We start from the raw sequence: 21,671 nt of genomic DNA on the forward strand, positions 1-21,671 counted from the left end.
ATACAACATACTTCATTCACACCCACACATAGTCCATATCTACACAAGTAATACAGTCCACACACAAAATAACGTCCACACAGGACTCACAACCACACAGGCTACTACACAAACTTCCTAACCACACAGGTTACTTGTGATGACCCAAAAATATATATATATGATTAAAGTACAATAATAATAAAATAATAAAAATAGTCATTAAGTTAATATCAATACAGAAGTGTTTTTCTGTAGGATCCTTGATTCCATGTTTGATGCATAAGAAAGACCTTGTCTTAGCGAGTGCTCAGAGACCATTGCGGCTCAGTCGCTCCCTGGAGGTCAGCCTGGTCAAAATGGAATTTCATAGGATAAACAGGATAGACACTATTTGTATACGTAAATAAGTATATATACATAAAATAGTGTTTTGATAGACATAATTTGTAGAAATACATAATAAGATAATAATAATATAGGTATCATATGTGGGGCCCACAAGACTATGTGGGGTCCACATGAGTCCCGGAGCCACAAGACACTGTTTATATACGTAAATAAGTACATAAAATAATGTTTTAACTGATATAATTTGTAGAAATATATGATAAAATAATAATAATGTAAGTATCATATGCGGGGCCCACAAGACTGTGTGGGGCCCACATGAGTCCCGAAGCCGTATGGAGGTTTACACGAGTCTCGAAGCTAATTAGGATGCATAAAATCGTATAAGAATTATTCGAGTTACGTAGGATCCATTCGGGTCTCGAAGTTGTGTGGGGCCCACAAGACCGTGTGGGGCCCACATGAGTTTTCAAAATTCAAATTAAATTCTTGTTCAAAAATAAATAATAAAATAAATAAATACTAAAAATAGTTTAAAAGTAATAACAATGATAATAATGATTAAGAAAAATAATAAAATAATAAAATAATTAATTAACTAATTGATTAATTAATTAGGTAAGTAATTAATTAAGAATTTATTTAATGGGAATGGTGGCAAGCACTCCCACATGGCCTCCATCCCCATCCCATACTCAACCCATACCTTGCCCATCCTTTGCCCATTCTTTAATTTTTAAAATTATAATTTCACCCATCTCCCCACACTTTTACAAATTCCATTTCTTCCCCAAAATTTTCCTATAAATAGGGAGCTCTCAACCTTCATTTTTCACAACAATTTTTCAAGGAAGAGAAGGATTAGTGAGTGAAAGAATTTGTGGTGGAGAGAGAATTTTTGAATAAATTCTCAATCACCCACTTTTTCCGATCTCATTTCTTAAAGATAACTATTGTGTTCGTAGCACACGGTAAAAGAAGAAGGTAAGTAAATTTTGATTATGTTAGTTTCTTTTTGTTTTAAATTCATACCCGAGTTTATTTTGTACGTAAATTTTAATTATGTCAATTAATTCCACAAAATTTTCATGAGTTTATTTTCACGCATATTTAATTATACCAGTTCTATCTTTAATATACTTGCATCTATTTTTGGGTTAAGAAATGTTCCAATCCCCTCGGGTAAATTTTCAGCATTTCTTTCTATTTCAAAAATAAAATTATATATATATTTTTAACACAAAAATTGTGTGGCATGAGTTTATTTCTACGTTACATTTTTTTATGTAAATATGAGTAAAGATGAGATTTTCACGATATTATTTTAAATTGCATAAATGATAATAAGATGATTTTCAAACCCCTTATGGCAACGAAAGTTCAAAGTTACAGATGCTCGGTACCGCAGCTTAAAGTTTATACGGATCAGAGTGCACCCACACTGTTTACAGAGTGGTTATTTATGTTAGTGGATTTCTCCTGAGTGCACACCTGGTTTAAGTCCAGGACTTAATAAGGAAAATCTCACTTAAAGTTTACGTACGTTGATTTAGTTTGGTCAGCCAGCCAGCTAAGTCCAGTCTTCGGACCGCACAACCCAGTCATGGGGGTAAACATGACTTACGGCAAACAGGCCTAAGGGTGTTTTTTTACAATATATGTTTATACATATTTAATTACGTGTACAAAGTTACTGATAATTTGAAGGAAAAGTGTAAGTTTACGTGAAAATGATCATTTTGGTGCTTATATGACGATCTAAGGAGAACGTATAAGGAAAAGTATATGTATGTTTATCATTAAATATTTTTACAGTTTTAAAGTTAAAAGTTTAATTTAGCAGTTATAGTATATGATTTAAAAATTTACTGTTGAAATTGATGACAAAAGTTTTATGCAGAAATTGTTAAATTTATGTTTATTCTAAAAGAAATCTTGAAGTTATAGTATTCATTATTGTTTTACGAAATTCTTTAAAAACTCATTTTGGCCACACACTAATAATAATCTTATTTACTTACTGAGCGTCGTCTCATCCCAATCATATTTTATTTCAGATAACTCTGAAGGACATGTCGGGAATCAGGCTTAGCAAGCATACGGGTGGGGATTAGAAAAATAAAGATTGATTAGAAATATTAGTATGGTTTCAGATATTTATGTTTGTGTAATTTTCCTTCTTTTGAAATAAATGATTGTAATATGGAATATTAGTGCTCTGGTTTAATAAAAATTGAGTTTATTTGCTTCCGCTGTAAATTAGTAGTAAAAAGTTAATATCCCAGGCCCCTCGGGCTCGGGGTGTTACAGGGAGAATGTAATAACCCGAACTTAGGAATATAAAAGAAAAAAAAGGGAAAATAAAATTAACGGAAAATAAATTTTAAAAGGGTATCAAGTAGGAACTCATCGACAAAACTGTTCTCCTCGACGACGAACATCCTTTTGGGTTTCGTTGATGAGTACACGTGTCTCGTCAGTGAGAAATTATCGAGAGGAGGGAAAATTCAAGTTTTTAAACGCTTCGTCAACGAACATGATGACCCCGTCGACAAACGTTCTTACTGGCTTCGTCGATGAACCTTTTAAACTCATCAGTGAAGGCACGTGTATAAAGTGACCCTTGATCATTTCTTCCGCAAAAATTCTCTCTCCTCTCATTTTCTCTCTCTAGGGTTTGGTCCTACCATCTATTTTCTTCGAATTAGACCTGCATTTAGCTTGATTCGACGATCAAAATCCACCATGAGATTCCTAGGAAGATTCTCTGCAACATAGGCGAAACAGATTTTTAGTTTAGAGTACTTGGGCACCACTCCAAAACCAGAGTAAGTAGGGTATTTTAATATTAAATTAAGTATTGGGAGTGTGTGGACCTACGAAATGATAAATGATAAATATCATAAGGTTAAACTAATTAAGTTAGGATATTTGGAATACAAGGTTTCGTTTTCATTTTGATTTAGGCAGAATCTCGAGGAGTAGGTAAGGGGAAAACGTTATAGCAGCTTTTCATTAATTTTAACCAGTTAAATTCGAGTATACAAATATATATATATATATATATATATATATATATATAGGTATGATTTATCTAAACAGTTAAGCATTTGGAAAAATAATGATTTTGATTATATTTCATATCTGGAAAAAACCGTGTGGTATGAAAATAACCTTTGTAATTAAATGGTTGTGAGTACTGTGTGATTATGATTATTGTTCATTTGTGGATACTGTTTGGATTGTAAATTCTTCTTGATTGTGAATATTGTACGATTGTGAATACTGTTTGATTGTGTATACTGTGGTGAATGCATTGATGTGCTTGGATTATTGGTTATGTCATGGATGTGTATTGTTTTAGGGTTCATGTAAATTGTAATATAGCGTTGGTAGTGGTATGAGGAGGTCGTTATATCATACCTGATGTAAATTACCATATAATGTTGGCAGTGGTATGAGGAGGTCGTTATATGGGCATTTATATTAAGGGGTAAAACATTGGTAGTGGAATGAAGAGTTTGTTTTACCGATTTACTATAAACGAGGTTGTGTGTGTGGGAACTAGTAATGTAACACCCCGACCCCGAGGGGCCTGGGATATTAACTTTTTACTACTAATTTACAGCGGAAGCAAATAAACTCAATTTTTATTAAACCAGAGCACTAATATTCCATATTACAATCATTTATTTCAAAAGAAGGAAAATTACACAAACATAAATATCTGAAACCATACTAATATTTCTAATCAATCTTTATTTTTCTAATCCCCACCCGCATGCTTGCTAAGCCTGATTCCCGACATGTCCTTCAGAGTTATCTGAAATAAAATATGATTGGGATGAGACGACGCTCAGTAAGTAAATAAGATTATTATTAGTGTGTGGCCAAAATGAGTTTTTAAAGAATTTCGTAAAACAATAATGAATACTATAACTTCAAGATTTCTTTTAGAATAAACATAAATTTAACAATTTCTGCATAAAACTTTTGTCATCAATTTCAACAGTAAATTTTTAAATCATATACTATAACTGTTAAATTAAACTTTTAACTTTAAAACTGTAAAAATATTTAATGATAAACATACATATACTTTTCGTTATACGTTTTCCTTAGATCGTCATATAAGCACCAAAATGATCCTTTTCACGTAAACTTATACTTTTCCTTCAAATCATCAGTAACTTTGTACACGTAATTAAATATGTATAAACATATATTGTAAAAACCACCCTTAGGCCTGTTTGCCGTAAGTCATGTTTACCCCCATGACTGGGTTGTGCGGTCCGAAGACTGGACTTAGCTGGCTGGCCGACCAAACTAAATCAACGTACGTAAACTTTAAGTGAGATTTTCCTTATTAAGTCCTGGACTTAAACCAGGTGTGCACTCAGGAGAAATCCACTAACATAAATAGCCACTCTGTAAACAGTGTGGGTGCACTCTGATCCGTATAAACTTTAAGCTGCGGTACCGAGCATCTGTAACTTTGAACTTTCGTTGCCATAAGGGGTTTGAAAATCATCTTATTATAATTTATGCAATTTAAAATAATATCGTGAAAATCTCATCTTTACTCATATTTACATAAAAAATGTTACGTAGAAATAAACTCATGCCACACAATTTTTGTGTTAAAAATATATATATAATTTTATTTTTGAATAGAAAAAAATGCTGAAAATTTACCCGAGGGGATTGGAACATTTCTTAACCCAAATATAGATGCAAGTATATTAAAGATAGAACTGGTATAATTAAATATGCGTAAAAATAAACTCATAGAAATTTTGTGGAACTAAGTAACATAATTAAAATTTACGTACAAAATAAACTCGGGTATGAATTTAAAATAAAAAGAAACTAACATAATCAAAATTTACTTACCTTCTTCTTTTACCGTGTGCTACGAACACAATAGTTATCTTTAAGAAATGAGATCGGAAAAAGTGGGTGATTGAGAATTTATTCAAAAATTCTCTCTCCACCACAAATTCTTTCACTCACTAATCCTTCTCTTCCTTGGAAAATTGTTGTGAAAAATGAAGGTTGAGAGCTCCCTATTTATAGGAAAATTTTGGGGAAGAAATGGAATTTGTAAAAGTGTGGGGAGATGGGTGAAATTATAATTTTAAAAATTAAAGAATGGGCAAAGGATGGGCAAGGTATGGGTTGAGTATGGGATGGGGATGGAGGCCGTGTGGGAGTGCTTGCCACCATTCCCATTAAATAAATTCTTAATTAATTAATTACTTACCTAATTAATTAATCAATTAGTTAATTAATTGTTTTATTATTTTATTATTTTTCTTAATCATTATTATCATTGTTATTACTTTTAAACTATTTTTAGTATTTATTTATTTTATTATTTATTTTTGAACAAGAATTTAATTTGAATTTTGAAAACTCATGTGGGCCCCACACGGTCTTGTGGGCCCCACACAACTTCGAGACCCGAATGGATCCTACGTAACTCGAATAATTCTTATACGATTTTATGCATCCTAATTAGCTTCGAGACTCGTGTAAACCTCCATACGGCTTCGGGACTCATGTGGGCCCCACACAGTCTTGTGGGCCCCGCATATGATACTTACATTATTATTATTTTATCATATATTTCTACAAATTATATCAGTTAAAACATTATTTTATGTACTTATTTACGTATATAAACAGTGTCTTGTGGCTCCGGGACTCACGTGGACCCCACATATGATACCTATATTATTATTATCTTATTATGTATTTCTACAAATTATGTCTGTCAAAACACTATTTTATGTATATATACTTATTTACGTGTACAAATAGTGTCTATCCTGTTTATCCTATGAAATTCCATTTTGACCAGGCTGACCTCCAGGGAGCGACTGAGCCGCAATGGTCTCTGAGCACTCGCTAAGACAAGGTCTTTCTTAGGCATCAAACATGGAATCAAGGATCCTACAGAAAAACACTTCTGTATTGATATTAACTTAATGACTATTTTTATTATTTTATTATTATTGTACTTTAATCATATATATATATTTTTGGGTCATCACACTCCCCTCCTTAAAAGAATTTCATCCTCGAAGTTCGTTAATTATCATTTCACAACTTAAAAGCTTATTAACCACATTCACACAGTTTAATCAATTCTAACATATAATCAATCGCATTACCCTTAGTTAAATAAAACTTATTATTATCTCAACATAAACATGTTACCTGTACCTCTAGCAGTGTCCCCCTTGGTCGTGCCAAGCATAAACACACACTTCGGGCCGCTGCCACCTTGTGGTACCAGATTACTCCTTCGATTCTGATTTAGAGCAGGTGCGTTGTTCGGCAGTCCCTGACACTCCCGGCCTATATGGCCATATCTGCCGCACCTGTAGCACATGATACCCCTACCTCGACATTCTCCCCAATGCCTTTGATTGCATCTAGAACAGTGGAGGCGTGACGAATCGCCCTATTGTCCTCAATCATTCCTTTCTGATCTCTGACCCGTAGTATCTCTATCTCCCCTCTAGGACCCCTGTCTGACATTTGCATAGGGGTTGGGAGGTACGCGTCTCTTCCTCCATTCTAACATCTCTACACCTCTCTACAAACTTGACTTTGCAACAATGGCTTTATCCACCAATTCTATGAAGTCCTGTATCTGCAAACATACCATATGTTCATGAATACTCTAATTTAGGCCCCTTTCAATCCATCTCGCCTTTTAATATTCATCCGGAATCATAAAAGGTGCAAAGCGGGAAAGTTCTAGGAACCTAGCAGCATACTACTGAACTGTGAGGCGCCCCTGAGTCAAGTTGAAAAATTCCTCCGCCTCTGCATTCCTAGTGGTGGCGGGAAAATATCTCGGTTGTAGAAGACTTGCTTGAAACGACTCCAGGTCATCGCTATTGGTACTGCTCGCTGCTCTTCCAACAACTTCACTACTTGCCACCACCGTTCAGCTTCTCTGGTCTACTTAAAGGTGGCTAAAAGAACCTTCTGTTCCTTAGTGCAATTCAGCATGACCAATATTTTCTCAATCTCTCGCATCCAAGTCTCAACCATGATCGAATCAGCATCACCCGCAAAAGATGTGGCTTTTAGGCAAGTGAATTGAACAATTGAACAGCCCTAGTTCACTGGTGGGTAGCGCGATCCCTCGAGGTCCCGCCTCATCTTTTCCCTGACCTGACGAGCTAAATATACTCAAATATATATATATATATATATATATATATATTTGTATACTCGAATTTAACTGGCTAAAATTAATGAAAAGCTGTTATAACGTCTTCCCCTTACATGCTCATCGAGATTCTGCCTAAATCGAATTGAAAACAAAACCCTATATTCTAAAAATCCTAACTTACTTAGTTTAACCCCAAGATATTTATCATTTATCATTTCCTAGGTCCACACACTCCCAATACTTAATTTAATATTAAAATACCCTACTTACCTTGGTTTTGGAGTGGTACCCAAGTACTCCAAACTAAAAATTTGTTTTGCTTACGTTGCAGAGAATCTTTTCAAGAACCTCGTGGTGGTTTCTGATCATCGAATCGGGCTAAATCTAGATTGAATTTGAAGAAAATAGTTGGTAGGTCCGAACCCTAAAGAGAGAAAATGAGAGGAGGGAGAATTTTTGCGGAAGAAATTATCTAGGGTCACTTTATACATGTGCCTTCATTGACGAGTTTAAAAGGTTCATTGATGAAGTCAAGAAGAACATTCGTCGACGGGTCATCATGTTCGTCGACGAAGTGTTTAAAAACCTGAATTTTCTCTGCTCTCAGTAATTCCTCGTTGAAGACACATGTGTGCTCGTCGACAAAACCCAAAAGGATGTTCGTCAACGAGGAGAACAGTTTCGTCGACGAGTCCTCGCTTGATACCCTTTTAAAATTTATTTTCCCCTTTTTCCTTTTATTTATTTTCTTTTATTTTCCTGAGTTTGGGTTATTACATGTGTATTGCAAATACATGAATTTAAATTTCTTAAAATTGAAATACATCTATATATAAATTTATTATTTGGGCAGTGTTTAAAAGTTTTGAATTTGAATTCCATGTATTTACAAATTCATTGTTTAGGTACTTCGTGAACCTATATATTCAAAGTTGAGTATGATTAAATTATACATACATATGCGAGAGAGAGAGAGAGAGAGAGAGAGTGAGAGAGAGAGAGAGAGAGAGAGAGAGAGAGAGAGAGAGAGAAGCAGGGAGAGAGAGATAGAACAATTATCAAGCCTATACTTTCCTCGAGTTAGTTATTCTGCTGAATTGTTAGATTGTTTAAACACAATTGAAAATGAATTTAGCTCTTTGCTAAAATCAATTTGTCAAGTTCATATTGTTATTTCATTGTGATAACAACCACGATAAAAATAAAATATACAAAGAGTACAAATAAATAAAATTCTCGAGCTTCAATAGCCAACCTTACGTATGAACTTTGCAGCCAATGTACCTAAATATTGCTCAACAAATGTTAATAAAATAACCCTCTTTTGCCTATGCCTATTTGCAATCGATAATTAGTAAATTCCTATATATTCTATATTAAAAAGATTTACACAACTTATTTAAATTGTGGAGTAAATAGAGATCTAATCATTGGCTCCCTCGTCATTAGGTCACCCAGATGGAATCAAGTTTGCCTAAAGGTTTAAATTTTGTATGACAACCTTATTAAAAGAAGGTAGAAGATAATGAGTGAAAACACATTGATCACAATCACATACCCCTTGCATCTCAAATTTTCAAATGTAAGGTCCTAAAATGGGATATCTACAATTTATTTGTTTTTTATTAAGTTCTATCTATCGCAAAAAAATGCAACAAAACCAATAGATGAAAGAAAAACAAGAAAAAAAAAAAAACCAAAGCACAAAACTCTAGATTTTTGAGGTTTGGCAATTTGCTTTTGTCCTCAAAGTTAGATCAGATCATTGATTCCACCATTTAGCAATAAGTATGCTCTAACACCTTTCCCTCACTCTTCTCGTATTCAACCTTGTTTTTAAAACCAAGAACAATACATTATATATAAGGATATATGTAATGACTCGGAAAAATAACGATATTTAAATATTAAAAGAGAGGAAAAGCAGAGCAAAAATAGAAGAAGCTCATAGTTGCACACAGGGCTTTGTCGACGAACACAAGGAGTTCGTCGACGAGTGCATAAAGGATTTCGTCGACAAACACAGGGCTTCGTCGACGAGAAAGTACCGAGAGGGGTTATGAGGGCAGCTTGAATTTTGTCGATGAACACAGGACTTCGTCGACGAAGTTAATGAAGGACTTGTCGACAATGTGACGTGTCTTGTCAACAAATCTGGCAATATAAATATTTGAAAACCGGGATTTTTATCCATTTACCAGCGCTCCTCTCTCTCTCTCTCTCTCCTCTCTCTCTTTACGAATCCTCTCCCTTCTCTCTTCGATTCCGACCCCACCAGTCGTTGGATCAATGATCCGAAGCTACCACGACGCTCTTGGCGGAATTCTCTACAAGTTTGTCAGAGCGGATCGTCGGGAAAACAAAGTTGAATTTTATCCCAAATTCATGGTAAGGTCTTTTATCCAATTTTTGGCCTTATGGTAGTTATAGGAAATGATGTAGGTGGAAAAATACTAATATTTTGTTCTGAGATATTGTGTTTTCCAGATGTTGAATTAGGAATCCTGCAGGTATAAAGCCAGAATTATATAGGGGTTTTTCAGAGTTAATGTAAGGGAAATATGCTATACTAGGAGTTTTAATAAAGTTAACAACAATTTTATAGATGCATATTTATGCCAGTTTATTATATAGTTTTATTGAATATGAGTTTAAATGATTATGTGGCCTAAGTGATTTTCATGAGATGAAGGAATTTGTATAGCTTTTATAATGTATCATACTATACTGAATACACAGCTATTGACAATATATATAGTTTATATAGTTTTCCAGTATAGGAGATTATACAAAATAGACAGATATAGATAGATATATATATATATATATATATATATATATATATATTCACAGAGATTATACAGAGATTGTACATGCATATACAGTTTTTATATGAATAGTTTCATGAGACAGATATGTACATATATACATACACATGTTTACAGTTACTTAGATCAATATTTATATTACAGCTTTACACAGAACAGTAATACAGAGTTATAGCATGCCATGTTCCTATTACCATAACATACAGAGTATACAGACAGAGTATATAGACAGAATATACAGATAGAGATACAAAGGTAGCATCAAGATGCTACAGATGCAGTCTACAGTTTTACAGTATATATATAGAGTACACAAAGATAGCATTATGGTAATTTTGGAACATGGCAAAAACAGTAAAAGAGTATATATGTATATAGTATCAGATCCCTGTGGAAAGTTTTTAGACAGATACAGTACAAATATAGATTACAGAGCATGGTACCGTTGCTATATACAGATAGAGTGTAACCACATATCTCAGATAATATGTGGGTACCGTCTAACCGTGTTCGGAGAGGATGCAGCTCCCCAGTACGCTGGGTAGAGGGGGCCGGTTAGACGAGGTAGCAACCAGTCCTGCGCCTAGGAAAGGATGCAGTTTGGCCGGGCTGAGGTAGTGTATAGTATATTGACTTATCTGGAGGGCCGACCAGATATAGTCCCGGCTACGAGCCGCACAATCCTGTTATGAGGGGTCAAATCATGACGTACAGAGTCCAGGGATAGAAACACAGTTATATATATGTATACAGTTTTATAGTATATGATGAGTATAATATGATATTATCAGTATGAAAAGTAGAAAATGCAGATGATATAGTATATTTTAAATTGAGAAAGATAGATATGCCTGAAAGATATGTTTTACAGATTGTTGCATTACAGTTCAGTAGCTATATTTTAAAGTACTTTTAACTTAGTTGCTACACACTAGTAATAGCATATTTCCACTTATTGAGCGTCGACTCACCCCATTACTCTAACATTTTTTAGGTGAGCCAGTTAGGTGAGCAGATCAGGCTCGCGGATAGAGAGAGTGTTTGATCACCCTGGTTTAGGGTGAGTTTTTGACAGAGTTAGGTATATTTTTAAGTAGATGAGGATAGAAGGGCATTTTTGTATGAATACAGATGTAGATCTTGAATCCTGGTATTGTTTTGTGTATATGTAAATGGTTATATGAATTGTGTTTCCGCTGCTTAGGTATGGATGTAAATGCACAGACATATTTAAATAGATAGAAAAAAAAATGTATGAAATTTGAGGACGTTACAATATAGGGCAACATCAATAAAACATTACATAAGTTTCCTTTAACAGAAAAATATTTCATTTTGGGGACGTTGCCCTTGGACTCCTGCTCGCTAACCATCTAGCAAGGCCACTGCAGGGGGGGGGGGTGCACCCTCCTCCAACTCCCCTTACAAAGCTACAAACAAATTCAGAATATTGTTTATTTAATGCTTCACGTATTAGAAACTAGGTTCTACTTATAACATTATCCAACCTGATATTTACATTATACGCGATGACTACTGCAACTTAACCATCATAGAATATCTTAGATAAGGTAAAAGTCAAGATGAATGATAATTAAATCAAAGGGAATAAAATCAATTGTTTAGTTAGCGTGAACAACCAAGTTGCCATCTATTTTGCTTAAAAGAACAATTCTTCTTATGGACAATGCATTTCAACACAACTTTAAATGCATTCATTTCGTAGATCAAATCCACTATTTTGGGATATTAGTTCCTAAAAACCAAGAGAAAGGTATGAAAATACGGTTGAAAGTGCAAAAATTAGAATCGTAATACTGCTCCACCATATCTACCCAAAATCTATGAGGGGAAAATTATTTAGAAAAAATGAAAACTAAAAATAGGAATATATTGATTTCAAAGATACTAAACACTAAGAGAAACACTAATTTCAAAGAAAACATAAACTAAACGAATAGTGCTTTATTCTTAGAAATATTAATTTAAAACCGCACAAACATTAAAAAAAAAAGTTCAATTTGCATATATGGAAATCATTTCCTAAAATTTAACTCCGCCTGTGATGCACTTAAATGTCCTAATTTTTTTCACACACAGCTGATCCTAAGCCCGGGTTAAGGAGGAGGGTTGCGTTGGTAGCTGACAGCCAACGTAAAATTTGTCAGATCACTATGATATGAATCCTTACCGAATATTTGCTGGGGCGTCCCCTACGAGCGACGCGTTGCACTTGAACCACCCGGGTGGAGCGAAAAGTGGGCGAGGGTGGGGGCGAAGCGACGCGCCGTGTCGGCGCTCGGGTATGGTGTCAAATATGCGAGGGTTCCTGCATCATTCTGGGCGTGGGCAGGTAAAGACGTTAGTTCAGGAAACTAGGATTAGATTAGCAACTTGGAATATAGGGACACTTGCAGGTAAAAGCATGGAAATTGTGGATACAATGATTAGAAGAAGAATTAATATAATTTGCCTTCAAGAAACTAAGTGGGTGGGGGAGAAAGCTAGAGAAATCGATAAATCAGGTTTTAAACTTTGGTACACTGGAAAAGAAAAACATAAGAATGGAGTAAGCATTATTATAGACAAAAACTTAAAAGATAGCATTGTGGATGTAATTAGAGTAAGGGATAGAATTATAAAAATCAAAATGGTATTAGGACAAGAGTTAATAAATATCATTAGTGCTTATGCTCCTCAAGTTGGCTTAGTAGAAAATCTTAAGAGACAATTTTGGGAAGATATGGATAGTATTATACAAGGCATACCAGGGACTGAGAAAATATTTATAGGAGGAGATCTGAATGGACACGTTGGAAGAGATAATAAAAATTATGAAATGATACATAGAGGATATGGATATGGAGACAAAAATGAGTCTGGGGAGATGATCTTAGACTTTGCTATGTCATATGATTTTAGTATAATGAATACTTGCTTTAAGAAGAGAGAAGAACACTTAATAACCTTTAAAAGTGGACAAAATAGAAGTCAAATAGATTTTTTTTTTAACTAGGTGGGTTAATCGTGTATCATGCAAGGATTGTAAAGTTATTCCAGGTGAAAGTCTAACCACACAACATAGAGTCTTAGTGTTAGATATATGCATTAAAAAATGGAAGAAAAAGGATAAAATAAACCAGTGTAGGAGAACTAGATGGTGGAACCTAAAAGGAGAAAATATAATAAAATTTAAAGATAAAATGATCAAAGATGGGAATTGGACCTTAGAGGATGGGATAGATTCAAATACTCTTTGGAATAGATTAGCTAGCTCTATTACAAAGATAGCAAAAGAGATTTTAGGTGAATCAAGGGGAAGATTCTCAAATAGCAAAGAAAGTTGGTGGTGGGATAAAGATGTACAAAAAATCATAAAAACAAAAAGAATTTGGTATAAAACGTGGCAAAAATGTAGAAACTGCGATAACTTTGAAAAATATAAGGAGGCAAGAAAAGATGCAAAAAGGGCCGTTAGTGAAGCTAAATATAGATCATTTAATAGTTTGTATGATAGATTAAGTACAAAAGAAGGGGAAAGAGATATATTTAAACTTGCTAAAGTTAGAGAAAGGAAGAACAAGGACTTAGGAAATGTAAAATGTATAAAAAGTGAGGATGATATTGTCTTGGTTAAGGACGAAGATATTAAAGAAAGATGGCGAAGTTACTTTAGTAAGTTGTTTAATGAAAACCAAATAGAAGGCTTAAATTTAGAATTGTCAAATGAGGAAAAGACTAAAAATATAAGATTTATTCGAAAAATTAGAGTTAACGAAGTTAAGTTTGCACTAAAAAAGATGAAAAATGGGAAAGCTATGGGACTAGATAAAATCCCAATTGAAGTTTGGATGCTTGGGTGATAACGGAATTATATGGTTAACTAATTTATTTAATACAATTGTAAAAACTAAGAAAATGTCAGATGAATGGAGGAAAAGTACTTTAATACCTATATACAAAAATAAAGGAGATATTCAAAATTGTAATAACTATCGTGGAATTAAACTTATGAGTCATACGATGAAACTATGGGAAAGAGTAGTTGAACAAAGATTAAGGTTAGAAACGAAGATCTCAGAAAATCAATTTGGTTTTATGCCTGGGAGATCTACCACAAAAGCTATTTATCTTTTAAGAAGATTAATGGAAAAGTTTAGAGAAAAGAAGAGGGACTTGCATATGATATTTATTGACCTTGAGAAAGCATATGATAGGATACCCAGGAAAGTTCTATGGTGGGTTTTAGAAAAAAAGGGTGTATGTTGTAGTATACCGATGTCATTAAGGATATGTACGATGAAGTAAGGACTAGTGTAAAGACTATAGATGGAGAAACTAGAGAATTTCCAATTACCATAGGTGTACATCAAGGATCTGCTTTGAGTCCTTATCTTTTTACTTTAATGATGGACCAATTGACTAAGAGTATTCAAAAGGAGGTTCCATGGTGTATGTTGTTTGCAGATGATATTGTATTAATTGACGAAACTAGGGATGGAGTAGAGGCTGAGTTAGAATTATGGAGAGAAGCTTTGGAATCTAGAGGCTTTAAGATAAGTAGAAATAAAATAGAATACATGAAATGTAATTTTAGTAATGATAGGAGGAATATTGGAGACAAAGTTAAACTTGATGATGAAGAAATAAATATCACTTGTAGATTTCGATACCTTGGATCTATTATGCAAGCTAAAGGAGAAATTGAAGATGATGTAATGCATAGAGTTAAAGCAGGTTGGGTAAAATGGAGAAGTTCTTCAAGTGTTCTATGTGATCGTAGAATACCCTTAAAATTGAAAGGGAAGTTTTATAGGACAACTATAAGACCAGCTATGCTATATGGATCAGAATGTTGGGCGACGAAGAAACATAATATCCAAAAAGTAAAAGTTGCCGAGATGAGGATGCTTAGATGGATGAGTGGTATAACATTGAAAGATAAATTAAGGAATGAACATATTCGTGGTAAGTTAGGTCTAGCTCCTATAGAAGATAAAATAAGGGAATGACGACTCAGATGGTATGGACACTTGCAACGTAGGCCTTATAGTGCACCTGTGAGGAAGAGTGACTTAGTTACTGTGGGGGGCAGTAGAAGGGGTAGGGGTAGACCTAAAATAACTTGGGAGGAGATAGTGAGTAAGGATTTAATATCTTTGAATCTATCAAAAGAAATGGTCCATGATTGCATAAATTGGCGGAAAAGGATTCATATAGCCGACCCCACTTAGTGGGACTAAGGCTTGGTTTTGTTATTGTTGTTGTTGTTGTATTTCCTAAAATTTGATTATAAGCGTATAATTTTTTTGTAACACTAATATAATGCACAAGTTGGCTGTATTATGGGAACAACTATGAATCAACCTCCAAACTTAGCCATTCAAAAACAAATTTGTTGATAGGAAATTAATTTCATACACGCTAATAACCTTATATAACATATTCTATAGTATTCATTTATCCATTGAGGAAAATGATGCAAAAAGTGAGGCAACTATAGTTTATTTTTTATTTTTTAAATGATTCCATGTTTGAGATAGAATTGACAACATAAATAGCAATTTTGTAGCCACATAGTGCATTCACCATACTTAACACTTAATAATTACCTTTTGTATGTCTACCTGGGTCACTAAATACTTCTTTGCAAGAGAAATAAATAATGAGATAAAACAATAACATTAAGGCTCCACTTAGAACTCAGAAAATACTGTGGAAAAGAAAGGAAATATAAAGGAATTCAAAATTTCATGTTTGGTTACTTAGAAAAGTAAGAAAGAAAATTAAAAAAAAAATACATCAATTTTATAAACAAAATTTTGATTTTACACACCATTAATATTTAGTTTTTCTTAATTTTAGTCATATTAAAATTGAAACTAAAAGGAAAACTTTAAGAACTGCATAATTGACTATATCTTTAATTAATAGTTTATGCTATTAAATGCAATAACAACCTTAGACAAAATTACAAAATAGTGACAAATATATTTGACATTTCTTTTATGGCACTTGCATATTCATACCTATGTTTGACTTAATTATTCAAATGTAGAAGCTATTACTAAGAGTTACAACACCATCATGTGCTATTGTTTATCTTAATAATCACATATAATACAAATTTCTTAGTTGCAATGCCCCTATGCTTCGTGAATATTTTCTCCTTGCCTCTTTTCAAGCATCAATCGCCAAAATATATGCACAAACTGGAACAAGGCGCCACATTTTAAGAAAAGTGAATTGGCGAAGAACATGACCATACAAAAGTGCGAAATTCAACTCCTTTCAAAAAAATTTAATTAATCTATCCACTTTGTTTCAATCATCAATAATTAAGCATAGAATTTTGAAATTTAACTTGATTTTGAATGAATATAAGAATTGAAAATTTTTAAGATTATTAATGGTTAATGAACTATAGTTAAGTTCAGAATAACGAACTTACTCTAGATGCAATGTCACGCCCCAAACCCGGTAATGGGACCTAGGGGTGAATTAGTAACTTAACTTGTCCCTGCATTATACAAAATACCAATGATACACTAATGAATGAGGGTCCGACCCCGTGGGGTTCCCAAGCACCCTATACACATTCACATACAAGATACATACACAGTGGAAGATGTTTTCTCTTATACATACTTTGTATCATACCAGAGTCTATACAAAAGGAGTCCAGGCTCCATAATACAAAACATAAACCTGAGTATCAGCTAAATATCCCAAAATGACAACCCGATAAAGTTCTAATACTTACCCAAGTACTTCCCGTAGTACACCGACCACTACGCTCCCAACACAAGGACACTAGTTCCGGTTACTTGAAGGACCTGAAAAACATGTACGTACAATAAGGGTGAGACACTTCTCAGTAAAGCAGATTCAGGTTATATCAGTGTGTGGCATACGAGTGTTATCACGATATAAAACATACACATTTAAATACAATTCCAGTATTTTCACAAAACAGTTCCAGTATAGTGCATCACACGCACACACACATGATCAAGTAACCCGATGTCGTCACACCCTTTGGCTTGAAGCTGGCCTTGCATTACACGGTCCCCTCGGCACATAGCGTAGCCATAGGCTCCCATGGCATCGTACCAGTACAACTGGTGGATCCACACCCTTCGGTGATCAGCCGGTAAGGCTCACGCCATCGGATATAGAACCGGACACTCTTGCCAAACATGGCAGGTGATATTTCACACCCTCGGATATAGAGCCAGACACTTTTTCACAACCTGGAACAAGTAGGAACCCAGTTCCTATATGCTTATATAACACATCAATTCACACTCATTTGGTAATCACAACAATCATGGTTTCTAAAATACAGTTTAAAACAAGTCAAGGCACAACCATCTCCATAACACAATACATATCACAATATATATCACAATATATTCACGGTTTTCCAACAAAACTAGAGATACAACCCAAAGCCCCCCTTTTCCCAAAACTATAATATGCAAAACCCATAATTTTACTCGTTAGATCCCCCAAAATGAGTAGCCAAAACATACACAGGACCGTGAACCACAGTTCTACCGAGTCCGATTTTGAAAATAACCGACATAAACAAAATCCCCTTACCTTTCCCTGAAAAAATCAAATCCCAAACTCTATGACTCTTAAACAGTGAATTGAGTTTCCAAAACCTATAAATCACAGTATAGAATATACTCATATTTCTATTCCTTACATAACTACTAGAACAGAATTGAAAAACTGAGCCTTACCTCGATTTTAAGGCTCAGAATGAAGATCTGTTCCACAAATCTTGAAGAGAATCTTTCCTTGATCCTCGTGGTAACGTCGGATCGACGATTCATGCAACGATCGACAAGGAAATCTAGAGAGAGAAAGTGGATTTCGAGTTCCTAAAGAGAGAGAGAGAGGCCTTTGTCGACGAACTCTGGCTTCGTCGATGAAACCTACTCAATTACCATTTTACCCTTCTCTTATTCATTTATTCCATATCTCACGGTTCGAGTTCTTACATGCAATTCTTGAGATTTCATTGAGATGAGTGACGCTAGTAGTTGAGTTTTAAAATGTCATTATGAAATAGCTCAATGCCAACAATACATAACCCACAAACACCTCCCTATTTGGCACATCAATGGGCTTCACATCCTTAATGGGCTCCCATTCCATGACTTAGGGGTGAGCATAATTCGGTTAAAACCGAATCAATCGAATTAATCGAGTAAATTCGGTTGGTTCGGTTTGGTTAAAAATTTATTCGGTTCAATTCGATTTTCATATTCATTGAATTTAGGTTTCCGATTTTTGGTTCGGTTAATTCGGTTAATCGAATAGTATAAATTAATAACTATGGGAAAGAGTAGTTGAATAAAGATTAAGGTTAGAAACGAAGATCTCAGAAAATCAATTTGGTTTTATGCCTGGGAGATCTACCACAGAAGCTATTAATCTTTTAAGAAGATTAATGGAAAAGTTTAGAGAAAAGAAGAGGGACTTGCATATGATATTTATTGACCTTGAGAAAGCATATGATAGGATACCCAGGGAAGTTCTATGGTGGGTTTTAGAAAAAAAGGGTGTATGTTGTAGTATACCGATGTCATTAAGGATATGTACGATGGAGTAATGACTAGTGTAAAGACTATACATGGAGAAACTAGAGAATTTCCAATTACCATAGGTGTACATCAAGGATCTGCTTTGAGTCCTTATCTTTTTGCTTTAGTGATGGACCAATTGACTAAGAGTATTCAAAAGGAGGTTCCATGGTGTATGTTGTTTGCAGATGATATTGTATTAATTGACGAAACTAGGGATGGAGTAGAGGCTGAGTTAGAATTATGGAGAGAAGCTTTGGAATCTAGAGGCTTTAAGATAAGTAGAAATAAAATAGAATATATGAAATGTAATTTTAGTAATGATAGGAGGAATATTGGAGACAAAGTTAAACTTGATGATGAAGAAATAAATAACATTTGTAGATTTCGATACCTTGGATCTATTATGCAAGCTGAAGGAGAAATTGAAGATGATGTAATGCATAGAGTTAAAGCAGGTTGGGTAAAATGGAGAAGTGCTTCAAGTTTTCTATGTGATCGTAGAATACCCTTAAAATTGAAAGGGAAATTTTATAGAACAGCTATAAGACTAGCCATGCTATATGGATCAGAATGTTGGGCAACGAAGAAACATAATATCCAAAAAGTAAAAGTTGCCGAGATGAGGATGCTTAGATGGATGAGTGGTATAACATTGAAAGATAAATTAAGGTATGAACATATTTGTGGTAAGTTAGGTGTAGCTCCTATAGAAGATAAGATAAGGGAGCGACGACTCAGATGGTATGGACACTTGCAACGTAGGCCTTATAGTGCACCTGTGAGGAAGAGTGACTTAGTTACTGTGGGGGGTAGTAGAAGGGGTAGGGGTAGACCTAAAATAACTTGGAAGGAGATAGTGAGTAAGGATTTAATATCTTTGAATCTATCAAAAGAAATGGTCCATGATCGCATAAATTGGCGGAAAAGGATTCATATAGCCGACCCCACTTAGTGGGACTAAGGCTTGGTTTTGTTGTTATTGTTGTTGAATAGTATAAATTAATAATAAATAATTATATATATATTATGTACTAAAATTTTATTTATTTTTATATATTATATATATTACAATTATATGTATATTTTTATATTATTCATATTTTATATATATTAAAAATATATATTATATATAGAAATTTGGTTCAGTCAATATTGAGTTCGGTTAAATATGGAATTTTGATCAGTTCAGTTAATGAAAATTTTTAATCGAAACTTATCGATTAATTCAGTTAATTAACTAAATTCACCAAATCGATCGAATGCTCACCCCTACCATGACTCCATAGTGGCTTTTGATTCGAAAAAAAATTTTTTTGCTTGATTATTCCAAGTGACGTGAATGAGCAAGGATTGCTTGACAAGTAATTTCAATTTGAAATTCATAGGTTTAAGGTAATTTTTTTTTTTATTACGCACCGAGTATCCACGCGTCCGTTTTACGGTTCACGTGACTAATTCTGCGCCCTTTGAAGTTGACCCCACAACTCCAAAGGAAGGGTAAATTAAGGAGTCCAGGGGCAGAAACGAGTCCGGGAGGGTTTGAACAGCTGACCTCGTGAGAGACACTCTCACAGCTCGCACTACCACTTGAACCACACCCTGAGGGTGGTTTAAGGTAATTTCTTGCCCATACACATGAAAGTACACAATGAATTTACCAGAGATCCAAATCCACCATTCAAAAATTAATGTAACAATATATTTATATTTTCACTCCCTAAATTCAAATATGCAGTTTCAAATTCATGTTCCTAAAACAATTAATAGTATTAAATATATGCATATGATAAATAACATTTATATATTTTGTTTATAACAAAAAGTAAAAACAAAAATAGCAATAAGCTGATTGAGTTTAATTAAATTTATGAGCAATATCATGAAATTGGACTTGAATCCAACCTATTAAAGGGTCGTTTGTTACCGTAAAAAATTATGAACATAAAAATCATACACGAAATTTAAATACAGGGAACAAAAATTAAATAGCAAAAATCAATATAGTATTTGACTAATATTTGTAAAATGAAAAAAAAAATGATCAAACAAATTGCTTAATTTTGCCATTGAATAAAAAAATAATTTTAAAATATGACTAAAATAATAAAATTATAATATAATAATAATTTTATTATAGTATAAATAAAACTATTTAATTATTTTACTTAATTATTATATTTCAAAATTCACTTTAGAAGGATGATTTTATTGTGCATGAAAATTAAAAAATAATATTTTGTAAATGGCCTTTATCATTTTTATTATTTAATTATATTTTAAATTTATACTATCAATTAACTTTAATTTTTTAGTATTTATAAAATTAATAATTTAGGGTCTGTTTGGTATTGTTACTGTTTCCTATTTTTTGTTTTTATTTTTTCACAGTGAAAAAATAGATTATAAAAACTCACTTGTTTCTATTATTAGTTTTCTATTTTTATTGTTGGTTTTTAACTGTTTGCTAAAAAACTAAAAATCAAATTTTATGATTTTTGGTAACTTGTTGTAAGAAATTTTAATATTCAAAAATAGTTTTTTAAGATTAAATAATTCATTTATATACTTTTAAATTAAAATCGAAATTAAATAATCATATGAATTTAAATATAATTAAAAAATATACAAAATTTTTAAAAAATAATAATAAAACTAATTATAAAATACTTTTACTATTTTTCAATTGTCATGTCTAATAAATTTTTATTGTAAAGTAAAATT

Source organism: Malania oleifera, chromosome 11 (assembly GCF_029873635.1).
Source record: "Malania oleifera isolate guangnan ecotype guangnan chromosome 11, ASM2987363v1, whole genome shotgun sequence".
Lineage (NCBI taxonomy): Eukaryota > Viridiplantae > Streptophyta > Magnoliopsida > Santalales > Ximeniaceae > Malania > Malania oleifera.